Raw genomic sequence first — 22,577 nt, 5'->3', positions numbered from 1 at the left:
GAGACCCTGCACCAATTGGAGGAGTTCAAGTACCTTTGAGTCTTGTTCACGAGTGAGGGAAGAGTGGATTGTGAGATCGACAGGCGGATCGGTGCGGCGTCTTCAGTACTGCGGACGCTGTATCGATCCGTTGTGGTGAAGAAGGAGCTGAGTCGGAAGGTTCCCATCCTCACCTGTGGTTATGACCGAAACGACAAGATCACGGGTACAAACGGCCGAAATGAGTTTCCTCCGCCGGGTGACGGGGCTCTCCCTTAGAGATAGGGTGAGAAGCTCTGCCATCCGGGGCGAACTCAAAGTAAAGCTGCTGCTCTTCCACATCAAGATGAGCCAGATGAGGTGGTTCGGGCATCTGGTCAGGATGCCACCCGAACGCCTCCCTCGGGACGTCCGACCGATAGGAGGCCACGGGGAAGACCCAGGACACGTTGGGAAGACTATGTCTCCCGGCTGACCTTGGAATGCCTCGGGATCCCCCGGGAAGAGCTGGACGAAGTGGCTGGGGAGAGGGAAGTCTGGGCTTCCCTGCTTAGGCTGCTGCCCCCGCGACCCGACCTCGGATAAGCGGAAGAAGATGGATGGATGTATGAATCGATGGACTTTCATGTCACTGCAACATCAAAGGTCTGATCTACAAACTATTGTGACTGAATCATCAATTAATGTATTGTGTTTATCTTCATCCATCCATCCATTTTCTACCGCTTATCCCTTTTTAGGGTCGCGGGGGGTGCTGGAGCCTATCTCAGCTGCAAGTCATAGTTTTGATGCCTTAAGTGACAATCTATAATGTAAATAGTCATGAAAATAAAGAAAACGCATTGAAATGAGAAGGTGTGTCCAAATGTTTGGCCTGTACTGTATGTACATTGTAAGTAGACAGGGTAGACAGAACAGGAATGCTTATGGGTCACCACCAGGGCAGCGCCCATTAGAGAATGGGAAAAGGTTGATGCGGGGGCAGGAGGATGAATAAAAAAAAGTTGATCCCAGACCAGGCTCCTATGGAGGAGGGGCTCAGTTTGGGGCCAGGGTTTATCTGTCAGCGTCGCCTTCTTTGCGACACTGGTTTGCTGTCTATTGTGATTCATGTCCATGGTGTGTCTTATCAAGTTTTGACAATTTACGTCACCATGAGGAATTGTAACATCAGACCATGTTAGAAACACATTTTCCTCCAACAAATCATGAATCAAGTCAACGTTCATAAAACATTCATTTTTACACCGGATGACCTTCCTGACACAGCACTTTTATTGAAGCTTGGAACTGGCCCTGAGGAGCTCCATTGGATGAGTTTGAGGAATCAACCTTGTGCCGACTACATCAAGGTCAGAAACATATCATTACGCTGCATTTATTTTTTGTAACAAATGTTTTCATCCCACAGCATCTTATATGAGGAAGAATGTAGGTGGGTTTTTTTGGGGGGGGATCCACCAATGATCTAACATCAACACAGTAGGCGCTTGGACATGAAGGTGCCCACAACAACTAAGGCAAGCATAAACAATAGGCTGTTTAATGTGATAAAATCATTACATTAAGGGAAAAAAATATTTTAAAGAAGTTGGACTATATCCGAATACATATGGTAACACCCAAAATGGCATAAATTGTTCTTTTTAGGGATGATCTGATCAGTATATTTGGTTTCTGATCCCGATCCGATTTTTTGGCTTCCAATCCGATTTCTAGTCCCGATCCAATACCTTGACAATAGATTATAAGCACAATGATCCAATTTTTTTAAAGCTCATCTTATTAAATTTAGAAGTTCGAAGTATTATTACAAACCAGATGATTTGTGGTAAATAAAGTGGATAGTGGAAATGAACTAAACAAAAGTGTTACGGTTCAAACACCTGCCGCCTCTCACTCAGCTGTGCGTGCCCCGGGACACGCCCACGGGCGTTCCTCTCCTGTAGCAGCCGCGCCTCCGCTCTCACTCTACAATCAACACACCTGACGCTGATAAGATCCCTGCCTTCATAAGCCAGTACATCCTACGTTCCAGTGCCAGAACGTAGCTACCTGTACCAGTACAGTTAGCCTTACACATCTCTAGCTTTCTTGCCTATGTGCTTCCTCGCTCTTTGTTTCCCCTCCTTTGTGCTCATTGTGTCTTGTCCTGTGTCGTCATCCAGCAGCCCTTCGTCACCCCCTGGTTTCGAGCTGTGTGTCTGTGACGCCTCGCTCCAGGCCCTGACCGCCTGTCTTTCCCCGGACCTCCGAGCCTGCCTTACCCTTTCTGGACTTCCGCACCGATCTCAACACGCACCTTCAACACCACCCGGTAACACTCCACATATAATCGCTACACATCGTCACACTATATCCATTTTGATTAGTCACACACTTCGTATATATATATATATAAATATATATATTATTAAACACGCTGCCGGATAACGACGTCCCCACCTCTGTGCCGTCTCCTCCCACTGTACAGTTAAAAAAATCAACTACTATTGGCTCCAAGTTAAATTATTTGGTTTTTGCCTTCAAAGTTCTCCTGTATCCAGAGACATATGTTCTGATTTTGTAAACAATATAAAAACAATTACAAAAAAACGATTTTGTGGTGTTAAAATTATATAGAACTAATTACTGTAGTGTCAGGAGGAACAGTGTGGTTTTCGTGCTGGTCGTGGAGCTGTGGACCAGCTCTATACTCTCGGCAGGGTCCTTGAGAGGTGCATGGGAGTTTGCCCAACCAGTCTATATGTGCTTTGTGGACTTGGAGAAGGCTTTCGACCGTGTCCCTCGGGAGGTACTGTAGGGAGTGCTCAGAGAGTATGGGGTATCGGACTGTCTGATTGTGGCTGTCCGCTCCCTTTACGATCAGTGTCAGAGCTTGGTCCGCATTGCACAGTAAGTCGGACACGTTTCCAGTGAGGGTTGGACTCCGCCAAGGCTGCCCTTTGTCACCGATTCTGTTCATAACTTTTATGGACAGAATTTCTAGGCGCAGTCAAGGCGTTGAGGGGATCCGGTTTGGTGGCTGCAGGATTAGGTCTCTGCTTTTTGCAGATGATGTGGTCCTGATGGCTTCATCTGGCCAGGATCTTCAGCTCTCACTGGATCGGTTTGCAGCAGAGTGTGAAGCGACTGGGATGAGAATCAGCACCTCCAAGTCCGAGTGCATGGTTCTCACCCGGAAAAGGGTGGAGTGCCATCTCCGGGTTGGGGAGGAGACCCTGCCCCAAGTGGAGGAGTTCAAGTAACTAGGAGTCGTGTTCACGAGTGGGGGAAGAGTGGATCGTGAGATCGACAGGCGGATCGGTGCGGCGTCTTCAGTTATGCGGACGCTGTATCGATCCGTTGTGGTGAAGAAGGAGCTGAGCCGGAAGGCAAAGCTCTCAATTTACCGGTCGATCTACGTTCCCATCCTCACCTATGGTCATGAGCTTTGGGTCATGACCGAAAGGACAAGATCACGGGTACAGGCGGCTGAAATGAGTTTCCTCCGCCGGGTGGCTGGGCTCTCCCTTAGAGATAGGGTGAGAAGCTCTGTCATCCGGGGGGAGCTCAAAGTAAAGCCGCTGCTCATCCACATCGAGAGGAGCCAGATGAGGTGGTTCGGGCATCTGATCAGGATGCCACCCGAACGCCTCCCTAGGCAGGTGTTTAGGGCACGTCCAACCGGTAGGAGGCCACGGGGAAGACCCAGGACACGTTGGGAAGACTATGTCTCCCGGCTGGCCTGGGAACGCCTCGGGATCCCCCGGGAAGAGCTGGACAAAGTGGCTGGGGAGAGGAAAGTCTGGGCTTCCCTGCTTAGGCTGCTGCCCCCGCGACCCGACCTCGGATAAGCGAAAGAAGATGGATGAATGGATGGATAATTACTGTAGTATCGACTATATACTGACACTACACTTGGTATCGTTATCAACATTTGTATGGATCCACTCACCACTATTTACATTCAAGCACTCTAGTTTAGCGGTTAGCATTGCCTCTTGCGTCCTCTTACAAAACTGTGGGAAAGAGCACAGCTGGGCTCGTCGGCTCATCAGCCAATCGGTTAAAAATGGCAAATATTGGCCCCCAATACCGATCATCTTTAGTTACTTTATCAGGGGAAAAAAAGACCTTTATTTGTTCAAGTACTTTCACAATTTTCCAAAACTGTTTGAGAAATGATTTAAGGACAGGTTGGATAAATTTGTGAACACAAATAAACTAATCCTGCATGGCCAATACGGATACAAAGAAACCCTTTGAATACTTGGAAATAACTGCTAAAACAGTAAGAAGCTCTGCTTTTTCCTACTCCTTTTCGGGACATGCTGAAATGAGAAATTAGAAATGTATGACGTACCATATTGCAACTGTATATTCATACCAAAAAACCAAATGACCAATGTTACCGTTCACAAACAGCTAAAGTATTTAAGGCATAAAAAAAAAAAGTCATACTATTCATCATAATATCTGAACAAATTACTGTATGACTTCAGAAGTTGGTTTTAAATTGAATAGCTACTTCACAAATGTGGAGCACCCCAGGGGTCAATCTTGGGAACTGTTAACTTATATGGGAATTACATCTGTATCGCCACGTAAGACTCAAAGTTATTACTATTTGTTGTTGAAATTATTGCTTTTTGTTCCGAGGAAACGCACAAGAGCTAATAAAGCAAATAACCGATAATGTTGTTTGGTTATAGCAGAAAATACAGTAAAATACAAATAGATAACATTGACATTGAAATTTCTCGATGACTGAATTATCTGAGTTTTAAGAAATACTTCAGTACTAAATGAAGTCCGGAACCAAAATCACTTTACATTTTTGACACTGACATTACTATCCTTGAATAGAGTAAACTACACTAAACTAAAAAAACAACTACACTTCAAAAAGTGCACTTCATTCACTAACATTACTGCAAAAATAGGACATCATCTTTATTCCTAAAATCACAAATGATGAAATTCAGTGTCCTGGTACATTTTGAAAGAGATCCTAAAAATGCACAAAGTAAACCATTCTCTACACAATAACAATGTTTCTATCAAGAGAAAAATACAACCTAGAAAAATACAATTGAAACACTTGTACGCACACACCACACTGAAACCTTTTACCACAGATGTCAAACTCAAGGGCCCGGGGGCCAGTTCTGTCTCGCCACATCATTCTATGTGGCTCGCGAAAGCCTGGAAAAAATGTGTTTCAATGAAATCCTTTTTTTTTTTTTGGTTACTAAATGCATTCGTTCTTTCAATTTTGACACAAAAAATGCATATTTTAAACTTTAATATTATCTGATCATGTCAATTATATCATTGTATACTGTATTGCAAAACCATTTTTGGGAGATAAAAATAAATCGTTAAATATCTGCTTTCACATTTATTTATGATTTTAAAGCAAGTTATACATAAAAAAAATCTAATAATCAAATGCATAATGCATTTGGAATAATCATGATTAATTATTACCCGCATGCATAATGTAAATTCTGTCATGTCTGTGTGATCATGTTTTGTTTTAGTCATGTTCGGTTTTGTTTTTGGACTTTTTGTGCACTTTTGTTTGTTTGTCACCATAGCAACCATTAGTTTTCACCTGTCACGTCACGCACCTGTTTCACGTTCGGAATCACACACACCTGTCACCAATCATGTCACTGTTATTTAAGCCTACCTTTGTTCAGCACTCGTTCTGCCTGCGTTGTTTTGATGTCACACCGGTTTATGTCTCGCTCTGACCAAGTAAGTTTCCCTGTCCATACCATAGCTTCTGCTAAAGATTAGCCTCACTTGCGTTTTAGGCACGCTTGTCTTTTTTTGTTGTTGTTGTATTGTTTATGTTTGTGGTAGTGCGTGATTTATGTTAATAAATCCTAGCCTACCTTCACGCTGTTGTCCGGAGCAGTCTCTTTGCATTGGAAGAACACCCGCGCAGCGAGCTGCGACCCCCCAACGTGACAAATTCATTCTTAAAAAGCGGCCCTCTGAAAGCAACCATTACTGAGATGTGGCCCTCAATGAAAATGAGTTTGACACCCCCGCAGGATGAAATAATATAGTACTATGAATCCGTTTTAGAAACTGTACACGCACAGCAAACTGATATCATTTATCCTGAATTCCTTATTTGATATTTAATAATATATGATGTATTTATCATATCTGTTGTTGCAAAATGTATGTTTGTTTTATCTTTAATTTACTGTGTATTTTCTTATTCATTATGTTTCTGCCAATGTTAATTCCTGTACATATTTATTCTAATATATGAGGTATTTTTTATCATACACTGTATGTATCCATTAGTATACGATGTTTCAGTCAATGTTTAGCGCATATTTATTTTTGCTTTATTACTGAATAAGATGCCTACAAACTCTATGAATTGTTTGTTTGGCGTTAACAAAATATAACGGTATTAAAAACAGAAAATAATGGGACTATCAATAACTGCTTAGGGGCTTAGGAATATATAGTATGACGTCTGCTTCGCCCTACTTTTTACTTTTCAGATATTAAATAGCATAAGTGTAAACATAATTTATTTACTTTGTAAGTTCAAGATTTGCTTCATTGTTAATGTATTAAGCATGTACAAAAAGATACTTATAAGTCTAATTAAAGATAAATCTGGTATTATGTCACACCTCGTCAGCTTTTCTGTTTCGTGGTCGATTAGATTAGAATCTGCTGAGTCATCTTAAATATTAGAATTTTTACAGTGACCATAAGCAAACACCAACACAAGAAATATGTCATCAGGCAGTTTGTGCCATTTTCTTCATAAAGATGTGCAAAACACTTAACTAAAGATGATAAAACATTTGAAAATGAATTTCTGACTTAGAATCTGATATTTAGGTTGAAAATTGTGTATTTAATACATGCGTTCTTCTGTCTATTCATAGATCATCTATTGTCAAGAGCAAAGACTAGCAGAGGACAAAGAACGCCAAAGTTTTTACTGCAGAAACAAAGCAGTAATAAAAAATGTCATTGTGCCGTCTGAATCCCAAACAGGTGGCCTGCAGGCAAAGCTATAAGGCTTTTGTTGGTTACTTGTGACCCTACTGAATACATTGTCAGTTTTTAAAGGGCATTTAATTACAACAAAGTGTAACAATAATTCAAGATGAAGCCAAATATCAGGACTGCCAAAAAGACTATTCGCAAAAAAATACTAGAAAGATGTCTGCAGCAGTATTCAGACTGCTGCTGACACTGGGGATATGAGAAGCATTGGACTTTTGACCGGTGCACCCAGAACAGCTCATATTACCCCCCATTTTATCCAGTCTTCATTGGCTTCCAGTTAAATTCCGCATTGCGTTTAAAATTTTAGTCCTGACATTCCGTGCGTTGCATGGTGGGGCCCCTCAGTACATCACTGACTTGCTATGTCTCTACTCTTCAGGGCGCAGCTTCCGGTCTTCAGGCCAGGGTCTTCTAAAAATCCCCAAAACTCGTTTTAAAACCTGTGGAGACCTGGCATTCCAGACTATAGCTCCCAGACTCTGGAACAATTTGCACCAGTCCCTCTGTGATCTTGACTGTGTTGACACTTTTAAGAAACATTTGAAAACGTATTTTTTAAGTAAAGCTTTTAGTTAATGCACCTTATAACTACCAATTTTAATCCACTTGGTATCCTTTTTATGATGTTGCCCCTGTTTTAATTAAATTAAAATGCCTATGTTTTGTACAGCGCTTTGTGATTTTATCTGTGAAAAGCGCTTTATAAAAAAAATGTACTTACTTACTTACATTTACGAAAGCATCAAAAAATCTACCATAAAGACTGCCCCTATTAGGTCCAAAAAGAGCCAAGTCTTTACAGACAGAGGCAAACAGTTGTAACGGTAAGAAATGGTGCCTTTAAGTCCCGCCAGAAGACCTGAAAATGGGAAATTTTCACAAACTGTCTGTCTTTGCTGAGACCATGGCAACTTCCCTGCAAGGGTCATATATTTTTGTTTGGGGGGTAGGGGATCTTTCTCTAACACTCTTTTACAAGGCAGTTTTAGTGCACTACATTTTTACCGTTCAAATAATATTACGCTGCATTGAATGGAGACGAGTCAAACCCTCGCACCAGGTGGAAAACGATTGCTCCACCTGGCTGAACGGGGACTGAACTGACTGCCGACATGGAGCGGATGTCTTTAAGACCATCTCCAAGCCAAGGACTCTTAAACTGATATAGAGATGGAGCGGGGGTACTAGAGTATTATTGTAGCAAAATTATTTGCAAACGTGTATCTGAATCTGTGCGTGTGTAAACCGATTGCAGCCGACTAATTTATTGTTCTCAGCATCCAACGCCAACACGAGTGTGAGTGGCTGCAAATGTGCCGACTAGTGGTGAGTATAAGGAAAGGCAAGGGGGAGTTACAGACAAATCCTTCAAATCGCTTGTACAGACGGACAACTCGTACACAGCAGAAGTGTACGAGTTGTAAAAAGACAGCCGATACAGGGTTCCCGCTTCACTCTCACACACACACACACACACACACACACGCACACACACACACACACACACACACACACACACACACACACACACACACACACACACACACACACACACGCACACACACGCACACACACGCACACACACATTGTTTTTTCACACACACGCCGATCAAAATACGCTCAGATATGTTTTTATACACATACGAATCATATTACGGACGGACAACTTAAAACACACATGCCGAAATGATTACACACACACACACACACACACACACACACACACACACACACACACACACACACACACACACACACACACACACACACACACACACAGACTGATAGAGTTTTTTCACACACATACGAATCATAATACAGACACACAGATTTTTTTTGGATTACATACGCACAGATTGAGATACATGTTAGCAACACATTTTGCAACAATAATACTTCCATACAGGGCCCTCCTACATATATCTTGTACATACGGGTGTATCCCCCCTCCCACCCGAATGCAGCTGGGTTAGGCCCACACCCCCCCACAACACAAATGGATGGATGGATGGTTAGCATCCGGGTGGTTGTGGTCTGGTGAGCGCTTGGTGATAGTTTTTCCTCACCTGGCCCCTCTGTATTCAGCTATGCAATATCATGTGTGTGCGAGTGTCTGGTGATGGGTTGAGGCATTGTTTTGAAGTCCGTAGAGCACTTTGTGTTGCATTCGTTTTATTTATGAAAATTGTTTTATAAATAAAATTTGCTTTGATTTAACTTGGTCCTTGTGAAGCTCTGGTTTCTGAGGTTGAGTGTAGGCTCTCTTTTGCTTGTGTTCTTTGGTCGAGTTACAGAAGGATCCATTTTTCCAATACAAATTCTAAAACAAACTCGCTGTGCCAATCACAAGGCTCTCTCAGGTTTCCCGTGATTGGCTCAGCAGATATAAGGGCGGATCCTCCTCGTTGGAGGGACAGGTGACTTAAGCTTTGTCCGGCTTGAAAGAGTGTGTTGCTGAATGTGTACATTGACTGAAAGATGCTTTTTTTACTCCATTTATATGTTCTCTACAGTGTGGACATCAATATTCATGTGCATTTAAATACAATTACATTTGGGGACAAATTGACCCACCTTGGAGCCCTAGGGTTCACAGACCCCATGTTGAAGGCTTCTCAATAGACTGTGACTATTTCGCTGTAGTCTACAGCACATAATCGCTGTATTGTTAATACGTTAAATATCATTTAAATTCAAAAATTAGCTGGGAGAGCAAATGGACCCTGGACCACACCTTGGACGCCACTGCATGAAGTAAATGTTGCAAATGCTGACATGGCCCCAACATTGACTTAATACTTTTCAAAATAATGTAGACTTAGCGTACTCATTTTTTTTTTCATCCAACTTGACCATTGGATGAATTGGCAAAATCCTAAAGCAGGGTTCAAGGCAACATATTGTTGTTTTATGGTGCCAAATCAGACAGCTTGTTCCCTGCAGCAACATTGGCCTCACAATGACGATATACTGAACTTATTTTAGTAAAACTCATGCAAAGTATTAAAACAACAAGTGCGCTAAGACACTTTAACAGAAGTCTAGCTGGAACTGAGTTACAGTGTTCAGCTACGTGGTTTACTTACAAGTGTATCAGCGCAACACGGATTTTAGAAAGTACCATTGAGTACATTAGGAATTAGGTACCGATTGACGTTTTCATGTTAAGATAATCGAGGAAACACTGTAGAGCAGAGAATAACCAGCTGAACAGTAATTATTTTTAATCTAAAGTAATATACATATAATAATACAGCTATATTCAGAGGAACATTTATTACATCCATGTACATGTATATACCCTTACGCCCCCCATTTTTTGTATATACTGTTTTTCTGACAAGTATACTGTGTATATGTACATAATTTATCCATTTTTTAACGTAATTAATTATATGCATGTTACAGGTTATATGTGTTTTATTATTGAATGTATCAAATGTGATGAATATTTAAATGGACCACAATGGAAACAAGCCTTTTGGCTTTTTGTGCCATCCATTTGCCCTTTTAAAGCATTACATGGATTAAATTCTTTAAGATGTCAATAAACTTCTCAATCAATCATTTAATATGTATTGTTATCTCAATAGGCTGCATGGTATAAAGCAATATGGATGATAGGCCTTATCGCCCATCCTTAAACTGTAATCATTACCACACATTTGATACGTCATGTGATTACTCGAACAATCAATTTAATGTATAGGATTTAGAAAAAGAAAAATTAGGGCTGTCAAAGTTAGTGCGTTTATGCATGAAATTAATCACAAAAAAATATGGCATTATTAATGTATACATGTTGATTATTCACACAATTTATTTATTTATGCTCCTTTAGCTTGTTACCTGAAAGGTGTGTGTTGGTACACGGTCATTGATCGGTTAATGCATACGTACGTCAGTGTAAGGATGAATGAGGAAACTGACTGGTGTACTCACTGAGTAATTTCACTTTAAAATTTAAATTTAAAAAAAGTTTTTTTTAACAAATGCATGATGTGCATTTAAGTAAAACATAAAAAAAAAAACATTCCTGTATGACAATTTGGGCCTGGTCTACTCAAGGTTTGAGCTTATTAAAACACGCGCAAACTTGATAGCGCACGCAAAGCTGATTTACTAAGCGTGTGCCCAGAGGATTGAGTCTCTTAATTGAGCAGACTGAGAAGCGCAATCCATTTAGCGTGTCTGTCCTCTTGAATATGCAGAATGTATGCTGATCTTCAGAATGCCCACAATGCTGGGAGGTAAAAACACAAACAATCTTTTAGCACACGCAGTATGATTGATCGAGACTCTGTTCTGTGGCCACTTTTTTGCATCTTTATTTAACACGTCTGAAATGAGCCTGCAAACTGGCAGTCGCACAGAAATGGCTGTGAGAAAGGAGGCAATCTCCATCCTATTTTTGCTTCTCAACATATATTGACTGTCAACAATAAAAATATTAGACATATTGTCTATTCAGCAATATTATTTTATAAGGCAGGTGATAAGACAAAACCAGAGAATCGGTCGATAACTATTATACCAATCGCATCAAAAATAGCAGAAAAGTGGTTTGCTACACAGATAATTATACATCTAAGCCAGGGGTCGGAAATCCAAAATTTTGAAAGAGCCATTTTGGACCAAAAATACAAAAACAAAATCTGTCTGGAGCAGCAAAAAATGTAAAGCCTTTTATATAAGTGTTAAAATGAAGGCAACACCGTGTCTATATTAGCTATATTAGACTACTATCAAAATGACTATGTGTCGCAGGCTGAAATGTTGAAATGTAATATTTATTCTACACATTTTTACAACATTGTAAAACATTACTAAAACTGAGGCTTTTCAGAGGGTGTGATAACTCCTGGAAATTAATGGCTTAGAATGACCAAAGGTAAAGATGTGTGTGTTCAAGTTGAAGGAAACGGAAACTACAAATAAACTGACCTCAAATATACAAGGCATAATGATGCATTATGTGCATTCAGCTCGCATAAATAGCATGTTAGCATCGATTATCTTGCAGTCCTGCAGTGACCAAATATGTCTGATTAGCACTCCACACAAGTCAATAACATCAACAAAGCCTTTGTGGATTCACACCCAGCATAAAACGTTTGATGGACAAATAGAGACAAAAAACACATCTTTCTGTGGCAGCGTCAAGGATAGTTGTACATGTAAACAAACTACGGTGCGTTCAAGGACTTCCGAAATTAGGAAAAAAATGGCGCCCGCCAAATACTCTCATCAGTGAAGCATGTTTAATATAAACAGTGGGATTTCTAACGATTAGGAAGGTTTGTGTCATGTTTGTCCTCCTACAGAAACCATATTAAAACAATAAATATATTTAAGCAAAATATATATTTATACTTTTTTCATTTTCATAAATTTTTGAAAAAGCTCCAGGGAGCCACTAGGGCGGCACTAAAGAGCCGCTTGTGGCTCGAAAGCCGCGTGTTGCCGATCCCCGATCTAAGCGGTGGATATACCACTCTTCATCCAATGTAACTTGGTTTCCGTGAACAATACTCTCCAGAAACAGCTGTGGAGCAAAATGTACCCAAAATGTACACCAAGACATATCAGATACATCTTTTTTATACCATAGGAAGTGTTTTAATGTAGATTAAAATAATCATAGGTTCCCTTTAAACAGGATTAACCACAGTGAAATACTTGCTTTCATCAATTAAATTAACCTAAAGTGTGATCTGATTTAAACGCTTAACAGCACTATTTTTTTTTAAATTGTTATTTACTTTAGTTACTTGCTTAAAAAAATAAAATGAATAAGGTTTCATAATCTATTGTCAAAGTATTGGATCAGGGCTGGAAATCAAATTGGCCTTGAAGCCAAACATGTTGATCAGGACTTCTCTAATTGTCTAATTGTAATTCATTGATTTGGTTGTTTCAAAATAATATTTACTCACAATTTCAGAAGATTGACAATTTAGTCTACAATGAGGGTGACATGCACGTCAAGGTCATGCATATTAATATGTGTGATTAAGTTCATGTAAATGTCTGGACAAAAGCCACGCTGACACACACAACACACAAAGTCACATGTAAAGATGTTGCAATGCAGATTGGCAAAAACAACACCCGACGAAGATATTTATAGGATGTATTTATTTATCTATGAATAGGTTTGTAGAAAAATTAAGTGACTTGTTGTGATAACAACCTGTTGTCACAGTCATGAAACGTGTCTAGCCTCTCAATAAACAAAAACTAATACATCCTATGCTTCATTACAGGTGAAGCATAGAGCAATCATGAGATGTCACAGATTGAAACGTTAAAAAGATTGACCTTTCTCTGCTCCACTAATGGTGCATTTCATTCACGCGACAGATTACTATGAAGGGATGAAGCCTCCCTTTGGGCTTCGTGCATCACCGCTGGTGTGTCCTCCTTTTCCTGAGCCAGATGTTGGAATGAAGACAAGCACCCCGACCCCCACTGTCAACCACACTCAAAACCTCTCTGTCAATATGGAACATGCCAGGTGATCAGGAAGAGAAAATATTCACACATTAAGTCAAAGTACCGCACAATCCAACAAAAGGGCTTTAAAAAGGACCAACCTTGACAGCACAAAGTCGCCCAGAGATAAAATCCTGTAAATAAAAGTCCACTGGAATCCATCACAGCGTTTGGACGTCTTTTAGTCTGCAGAAGGTGTCAAACTTGGAGAGCTTTATCACACTGCTCATTCGCTCTCCTCTTTCTGTCTCACACACACACACGCACCCACACACACACACACACACACACACACACACACACACACACACACACACACACACACGCACACACACACACAATTGTGCCTCATTTTGAAAATAAGGTTTATTTCCTGCAGGGAAAAAAGGAAACATATTTCTGTTGCTGGCAGAAAGATCGGACTGCATTACTATGGTGTAATTTTTTTGCCATGCTTTTATTGTGAAAGCCTGATTTTAGATTAGATAAGATTAGATTCAGAATCAGAAGTACTTTAATAATGAGTGAGAAAAAAAAAAAAATTCTGTCTAAGCCTGGTCCCCTGGAGAGGGGGTCCAGACTGAGGCCAAAGAAGAAAAAAACATCATAGCCATAGCACACATAAACGTGTATAAGAGGGAAATACATTAAACGAGCAGAGCTGATGCAACCAGCCACTTCCACACACAGTCACAAAAGTAAAACAACAAAAAAATACATACACTGTGGTGACCTCTGTGGTGTCCCACGCCATCGTCTGCTGGGGTGGGGGGGAGCATAGCCAGAGACAGGAGCAGACCCAACAAAGCAACCAAGAGCGCCGACTCTACCCTCAGCCGCCCACCAACTCTCAGCCAGTGGCCAGTCTGCATGGATGAGCGAGGATGCGTCTAAGGAGACCGAGGTGTCCGATACCTGCTCATTCAGCAAAGACACTGTGAAGCTTGTCCGTCCCGGCATTCAGCGCCAGCTTTGCAGCCCGGTCTCTTCACCCGCATCTCCTCCAGTCTCTCCAAATGGACTTTGGTGTGGCAGAGACCCAGCAGCTGGTCTCCATGGCCAAAAGGCTCCCGGGAGGCAGATCCGCAAGTTCACAATAAAGCACCGCAGAAGTCATGAAAGTGCTACCCCTTGTCACACAGTCCCAAAGGGTCCCGAACCAAAAGGCAAAAAAAACACACGGAAACATGAGGGAAACATTAGATTAGATCAAACAGCTTTATTGTCATTGTAAAAAGACAAAATGTTCCAAACCTCTGTTGGTTTCATTCACTTCCCATACATACAAAATTAATTAATATAAAAAAACTAAAATAGTGCAGTATTTCGGACACTTCGGACATGTATGGCAGTCAGGAAGAAACTGCTTATACCGCCCTCAAAGGGCAGCAGCTCATATAGGTGGTGACCTAGCTGGTATTATTAAGTTAAAGGTAAAGTAACAACGATTGTCACATACACACTAGGTATTGACATAATGTTGTCTTTGGCCTGTTTTGATTGATTGAAACATGTATTAGTAGATTGCACAGTACAGTACATATTCCGTACAATCGACCACTAAATGGTAACACCCGAATACGTTTTTCAACTTGTCCACGTTAATCAATTCATGGTAAGAAGTGCAAGGTGGCAGCTGGCAGCCAATAACCTTTCCTGCCATCTTTCTTACTCTCTGGAGACGCTTCCTATCATCAGCAGAGGACGCATCTTCCTTGCTACCCTGTAGAATAAAACAAAGAGCCCCCATACCATGTGGGTCCTGAGAACTGTCAGAAGGTGGAGTCTCTGTCTACCGCTCTTGCTGAGGTGTCTAGGTGGTGTGTAGCTCTGTCGCACTCCAAACCAGCGGTGCCTACTCTTCTCCCCTACTTCTCTGATTGTGGTGGATACCATAACTACAAATATCTGCGTTTTCAACACCATTACTCGTTAAGCACATTGTTAATGTTCCCGCCTATGTTCAATGTCATGCTGAATCTAATGAGACGGCAAAAAACGATTTAATTATATTTAGATAGCTTTTTTTTTTCTCTGTAGACTCAAAGTGATTTACATAGTGAAACCCATTATCTACATCTGTAAGCTACATTTAACCCAATGTGGATGGCACTGGGAGCAGGTCGATGAAGTGTTTTGCCTAAGGACACAATGGTAGTGACCGGGATAACGGAAGCGGGGATTGAACCGGGAACCCTCACATTGCTGGTGCGGCCTCTCTACCAAGCGAGCCACAACGCCCACTGTATGGTATTTCATACAATATTTATTATCTACAAGTTTGTTTTTCTTTTTAAAAAGGTATGTTAAAATTGTATTGTTTTGGGTGGTCAAGCATATAATTTCAACAAACAACACTTTTTTGACAAGGTCAAGGTACCAACTGAGCTTGTTATGATCAGTATTCGGAAAATTACTTTCAAAAAGTAATAAACTACAGTTACTCATTGCTTTTCTAAACAAGTAATTGAATTACTAATGGAATTGTCCTTTAAAGTTATAATTAATTACTAGGGAAACTAATCAATGCGCTACTTTTTTTTTAAACTTTCATATGTATTAGGTGACAGTTGGAGAGACAGTGGACAGCCCGGAAAGACAGCAGTGGGCAGCGAGAGGTAACATTCCGGGCTGAATCTTCTGACCCACAATAAGATAGTAATCCAACTACAGGAGCTATACCCCCATGGATTTCCGAGAAGGGGGTGGGCATGAGAGAATCCTACAGGACAAACCAAAAGATGACTACAAATGGCAATGCAAACATGATGAAGACTATGGAATGCATATGTGGCAAGATATGCAAGAACCCACATGGCCTGCAGATCCACCACACCAAGATGAAGTGTATGCAGAAGGCTGTAGAGTCACAGCGCTGGGGAATTACGCCTGGTGAGAGACAGGAGGAGCCTGGCCCGGAGTCACCCCAGAGTGCCTGGAGCCTCCCGGTGATGCAAGCACCTGTTGCACACAGGAAATCAGAAATCTGCCAGAGGAGGAACTGACCAATGCCTCTTGACTATAACCACGATCTTCATCAGCCTAGCAGCAGAGAGCTTCGGGCTTGACGAAAAGCGAGCAGTGATGTCTCCTACACCATGAACAACAGAGCCAGCAAGATAGCTCAGATAGGAACTGAAGAGCTTGAGGCAGCAGTTCAAAGTTGAAAGTGAAGAGGAGATGGTACCTATGTAGGCGGTATAGCTCGGTTGGTAGAGTGGCCGTGCCAGCAACTTGAGGCTTCCAGGTTCGATCCCCGCTTCTGCCATCCTAGTCACTGCCGTTGTGTCCTTGGGCAAGATACTTTACCCACCTGCTCCCAGTGCCACCCACCCTGGTTTGAAAATGTAACTTAGATATTGGGTTTCACAATGTAAAGCGCTTTGAGTCACTAGAGAAAAGCGCTATATAAATATAATTCACTTCACTACCTCTTGCAGAGTTATGCAGCATATTCCGCAAGATGTTTATGATCTTGAGGAGAGCTGAGTGGCTTAAGAGAAGGAAGGAGAGGTCTCGGAGGCAAGCTGCTTTCCTAGTAAACCCATTTGGGTTCACAAAACAGCTTCTAGGACAGAAGCGTAGCGATCAACTTGCCTGCTCAAAAGCTGAGGAAGACCACCACCTCAAGAATACCTACAGCGATGAATGCAGAGAGCAAGATCGAGACCCCTACAGGTCTCTGATAAATCCACTGCACCAGCCCTCGAGTTCAACGACAAGGAGCCCAATTGAAGGAAATTCAAAAGGTGGTTAAAAAGGCTAAACCAAGCTCTGCTCTGGGGCCCAGTAGCATACCATATAAGGTGTACGCTACTCGCCCTCGCTACGCCATGCTGCCCCATGCGGCATGGCGTGGTGGGTAGAGCGGCCGTGCCAGAAACCTGAGGGTTGCAGGTTCGCTCCTCGAAAGTAGCTAATCACCACCAGGTGTGAATGATGATGGGTTCTCACTTCTGTGAAGCGCTTTGAGTTCTAGATAAGCGCTAAATAAATCTAATCCATTGTTGTTATTACTGCCCGACGTTACTGCACAGGCTCTTGAAGATCCTGAAGGTGATTTGATGCAGGGGCAAGGTAGCAAAGCAGTGGCGACAGACGGGGGTTGTGTGCATCGCAAAGGAAAAACAATCTAAGAACATCGATCAGTTACAAACCATCTCGTTGTTGGGTGTTGAAGGGAAGGTCTTCTTTAGTCTTTTTGCAAGGCGACTGACAGACTACCTTCTGAAGATCTCCTGCATCATTACAAAAAGGAGGGATCCCGAAAGGTACCCAGGTGTCTGGAGCACACAGGGGTGGTCAAACAGCTTATCAGGGAAGCCAGGGAGAACAAGGGGGATCTGGCTGTAAGCCTACGGAGGCTGGTCGAAGCTGGTTTTATATTTTGCTTCCTTTTACTCTGTAATAATTTACAAAAGTAAGACGTAAATGGTAAAAAAACACAACAACAAAAAACAATACATTTCAGATTTTTAAAGAATACTTTGTATCACTATTCAATAACTTCAACATTGTACATCGATGTCTCAAACACTACCTGACACAGAAGTTGTCCAGTTGGTTATACTACTTTCAATAACGTTCCGATCAAACATCAGTTTGACTCAAAAACTACGTAACTCAAAGATAGTATCCAGTTGGTTCTTTTTTTTGGAAATTCATAAAAAAACATTGTTGTTTTTGGAAAAATTATTTGACTTATTTTCAATAACTTTGTTATACACAACATCATCTAAAAAAACACATGACATCATACATGTCAAGTTGGTTCAACCCCAAGTCTTTTTTTTGGGGAGGGGGAAATTTTATGCAGATTGTATATATTCTTATTTGTTTAATTTTCAATAACTTTATGACTATATATATTACACTTAAAAAAAAAATACATGACACAAAGACTGTGTCCAGTAGGTTCTGCTACAAATCTTTTTTGTGGAAAAAATATACATTGCTAATTTGAGAAATATTTTGGTTCCGGTGTTAGTTTTTTTCAAACATGCATACAATTACAATACGATACATCACATGTTTCCAGTTTCTCATTATCTCATTATGGCCCCATTCCTGGGTGGATCTCGTGTTAGTCTTCTGAAAATGATGGAAAGTGCCACTCTACATAGCAACTGACGCTGTGGTCAAATTTGGAATTGCCACAAAACACATTTTAAGATGTTCAACACTCTACTGCCGTCTGGCAGCTAAATTTGTCACGTTTCATGTGTCAGATAAACTGTAGCGAATGAGGCCATATAAATATTCTTGCTACAGCAAGTAATTAATAAACAGACACTGTAAATAAGTTCTAATATGCACATTTGGTGCAACTTAGACAAATCCTCAGTGATGTATCCTGGGGTACGACACGACATCAGACATAAAGTCCTGGCTTGTGTCTAAGTAGCTTTTGTTGTCCACTCGCCATTCCGCTTGATCCACAGCCTTCTGCCACATCAGTGATTTTTTTTTTATGGCATTTCTGTTGTGCAGTCTTTCCACTCCCAACATCTTGAGTGGTCTGATGGGAGACTGGCAGACGAATGCTCTGCACCCGACATCAATGGGGTTGCATCAGGTCCTCCATACTAAGCCTGCCAGCTCCTCCTATTTGACCCTGGGGCCGACTCTGAGTAGGGGCAAGAGGGGCTTCAAAAATGTATGTACCGTATTTTCCGCACCATAAGCCGCCCTGGGTTATAAGCCGCGCCTTCAATGAACGGCATATTTCAAAACTTTGTCCACCTATAAGCCGCCCCGGGTTATAAGCCGCGCCTACGCTGCGCTAAAGGGAATGTCAAAAAAACAGTCAGATAGGTCAGTCAAACTTTAATAATGTATTACAAACCAGCATTCTAACAACTCTGTTCACCCCCAAAATGTAATGTGCAAATGTGCAATCACAAAAATAGTAACACTCAAATTAGTGCAGAGCAACATCAATAACTCAACGTTGCTCGAACGTTAATGTCACACAACACACAAAATAAACATTTAGAGCTCACTTTCTGAAGTTATTCCTCATCCATAAATCCCTCGAATTCTTCTTCAGTGTCTGAATTAAAAAGTTGGGCGAATACGGCATCCAAAATGGCCGGCTCCGTCTGGTGGAAGTCATCAGAGTCAGTGTCGCTGTTGTTGTCCAGCAGTTCCGTGAATCCTGCCTTCCGGAAAGCTCGGACCACAGTTGAGACTGATCCACTGGCAGATGTTGGCGTATGTCGTCCGGCGCTGTCTCCCTGTCTTAGTGGCGCAGGTCATCTTGTTGCTTCCTCTACCTACGCACCATTGATTTATTTATGTTCAATTCTCTCGCTGCTGCTCTATTTCCGTGTTCTACTGCGTGACTTATTGCCTTGAGTTTGAATTCTGCGTTGTACGCGTGTCTCTTAATAGGAGCCATTTTGTGGTCTTTACAGATGTAAACACACAAATGAAATGAAACGTAATATCCGCGCGCTTCTTCTTCTACGGGGGCGGGTGGTTGCTTACAGTAGAAGAAGAAGCGCTTCTTCTTCTACGGGGGCGGGTGCTTACCTTGGCGGTTGCTTACCGTAGAAGAAGAAGCGCTTCCTCTTCTACGGGGAAAAAAGATGGCGGCTGTTTACCGTAGTTGCGAGACCTAAACTTTATGAAAATGAATCTTAATATTAATCCATATATAAAGCGCACCGGGTTATAAGCCGCACTGTCAGCTTTTGAGAAAATTTGTGGTTTTTAGGTGCGGCTAATAGTGCGGAAAATACGGTACACTATATTGCCAAAAGTCTTTGGCCACCCATCCAAATGATCAGAATCAGGGGTCCTAATCACTTGGCCTGGCCACATGGATGACAGAGTCTGGTGTGGATGAACTTGACTGGCATGTACAGAGTCCTGACCTGAGCCCGATAGAACACCTTTGGGATGAATTAGAACGGAGACTAAGAGCAGACTTGCTCAGGGGCCTTGTGGTTAGAGTGTCCGCCCTGAAATCGGTAGGTCGTGAGTTCAAACCACGGCCGAGTCATACCAAAGACTATAAAAATGGGACCAATTACTTCCCTGCTCGGCCCTCAGCATCAAGGGTTGGCATTGGGGGTTAAATCACCAAAATGATTCCCAGGCGCGGCCACCGCTGCTGCCCACTGCTCTCCTCACTTCCCAGGGGGTGGAACAAGGGGATGGATTAAATGCAGAGGGTAATTTCACCAGTGTGTGACTCTCATTGGTACTTTTTTTTTTCAACTTTATGAGAATCAAACAAAACTGAGCAAAGTAGCCGGCGAGTGGGAAGTCTGGGCTTCTCTGCTTCGGCTGCTGCCCCCGTGGTCCGACACCAGGTAAGAGGTAACTTTATACATCATAACAACTCAGAAAATGCAACTGCAGAAAGGTTGCGTATCGCCTCGCTCATTCGGGCAGGAGAAAAGGAGTAAATGTGCTGTGGCCTTGAAGAGACCCAACATGACTTAACGATTAAAAGCATGTCCAACACGTCATTGTAGTACAAGCATGTGTGTACAACGTGATTGTTCTGAGTGTTTAGTGGGATGAAGTACACAACATTTAACTGCTTCTTTCCTTCCGTCTGCTTCTTCTTCTGTCGCTTATTTGTTGTTGCATTATGCGTCAAGGAGCAGCAGATGCAGTGATGTCTTTTGACCATTAGGCCAGTCAGTGCCTGCAGCGTTTCTTCAGCATTCACCATTTATCACTCTTTTATCAACCTTCCTCGTTGTGTACTCTTCGTTTAAAGTGTTTGCAAGCTGACTGCCATCTACTCACTTTAAATAAGATGTATGCAGCTGTGTATGTGTGAGCTGATACTTAATGTACTCCAAGTAGTATTACAGTATGTTAGGGTGGGCATATCCATCAAAATATTGATAGTACTGTATTGATACCAAGGTGGTTATTGGTATTGGATCGATATTAGTGTTCGATGGTTTATATGCAGTTTCTCTTCTGTACGTCCCAAAAAATTACCTAATTTTCCTTACAGTTTGTGACCTTTTAGCCTAGTCTGACAAGGTAAACATATCTTTTTCTCACCTTTTTTCTACATCTCCTATCCATTTCTCTCTCCCGCTCCATTTTCTCTCACTCTACCATTTTCCAAGTTAAAGAAAAAAAAATCCAGAAATTCCCAGTTTTCCAAAGCTCTATTTCCACCCCTTCCCTTCTCCTTTTTTCAACCCATTCTAACCATTACACCATCAAAACATCCCACTTAGTTAGGACATCAAAGGTTACCATTTTTTTGTACCAATTCTCAATTTTCCCAAAATTCCAGGAATTCCGAAATACCTATTCTCAATTATAAAGTGATACTACGTCAACATTTCGACCGATTAAGAAACATTCCAACACCAACCCTTTCATAACCTCAAGGACAATTGTAATAGCTATATTTTTACAAATTCAGTTTTCCCAAAATTCCCAAATTTCCAGGACATTCCCATTCAAATTAATATACAATCTTTCCAAATTGCAAAATTCTCACATTTCTTAAGCGATTCAAACCATTCCACCATCAAAACATTCCACTTAGTTGGGACATCAAAAGGTTACTGGTTTTTTTTGTGCAAATTTTCAATTTTCCCAAAATTCCAGGAATTTTGAAATACCTATTCTCAATTATAAAGTGATATTACGTCAACATTTTGACCGATTAAGAAAAATTCCAACACCAACCTTTTCATAACCTCAAGGACAATTGTAATAGGTACTGTATGTTTTTTTTTTTACAAATTCAGTTTTCCCCGATACTCCCAAATTTCCAGGACATTCCCATTCAAATGAATATACAATCTTTCCAAATTGCAAAATTCTCACATTTCTTAAGCGATTCAAACCATTCCACCATCAAAACATTCCACTTAGTTGGGACATCAAAAGGTTACTGTTTTTTTTTGTGCAAATTTTCAATTTTCCCAAAATTCCAGGAATTCAGAAATAGCTATTCTCAATTATAAAGTGATATTACGTCAACATTTCGACCGATTAAGAAAAATTCCAACACCAATCCTTTCATAACCTCAAGGACAATTGTAATAACTATATATTTTTTTTTTTACAAAATCAGT

The 22,577-nt window shown here is 41.3% G+C and overlaps 1 protein-coding gene across 1 annotated transcript in view; it reads right to left on the bottom strand.

The window, feature by feature from the left end:
• The window catches only part of LOC133622132 (neuronal acetylcholine receptor subunit alpha-7-like), a 127,106-nt gene that overhangs the window by 84,803 nt on the left and 19,726 nt on the right, over positions 1 to 22,577 (bottom strand). The gene's annotated exons all lie outside the window — the stretch shown is intronic.

Source organism: Nerophis lumbriciformis, linkage group LG25 (genome assembly GCF_033978685.3).
Source record: "Nerophis lumbriciformis linkage group LG25, RoL_Nlum_v2.1, whole genome shotgun sequence".
Lineage (NCBI taxonomy): Eukaryota > Metazoa > Chordata > Actinopteri > Syngnathiformes > Syngnathidae > Nerophis > Nerophis lumbriciformis.
The sequence above is the reverse complement of the archived record's forward strand: the minus strand, read 5'-3'. Positions and strand labels throughout refer to the sequence as shown.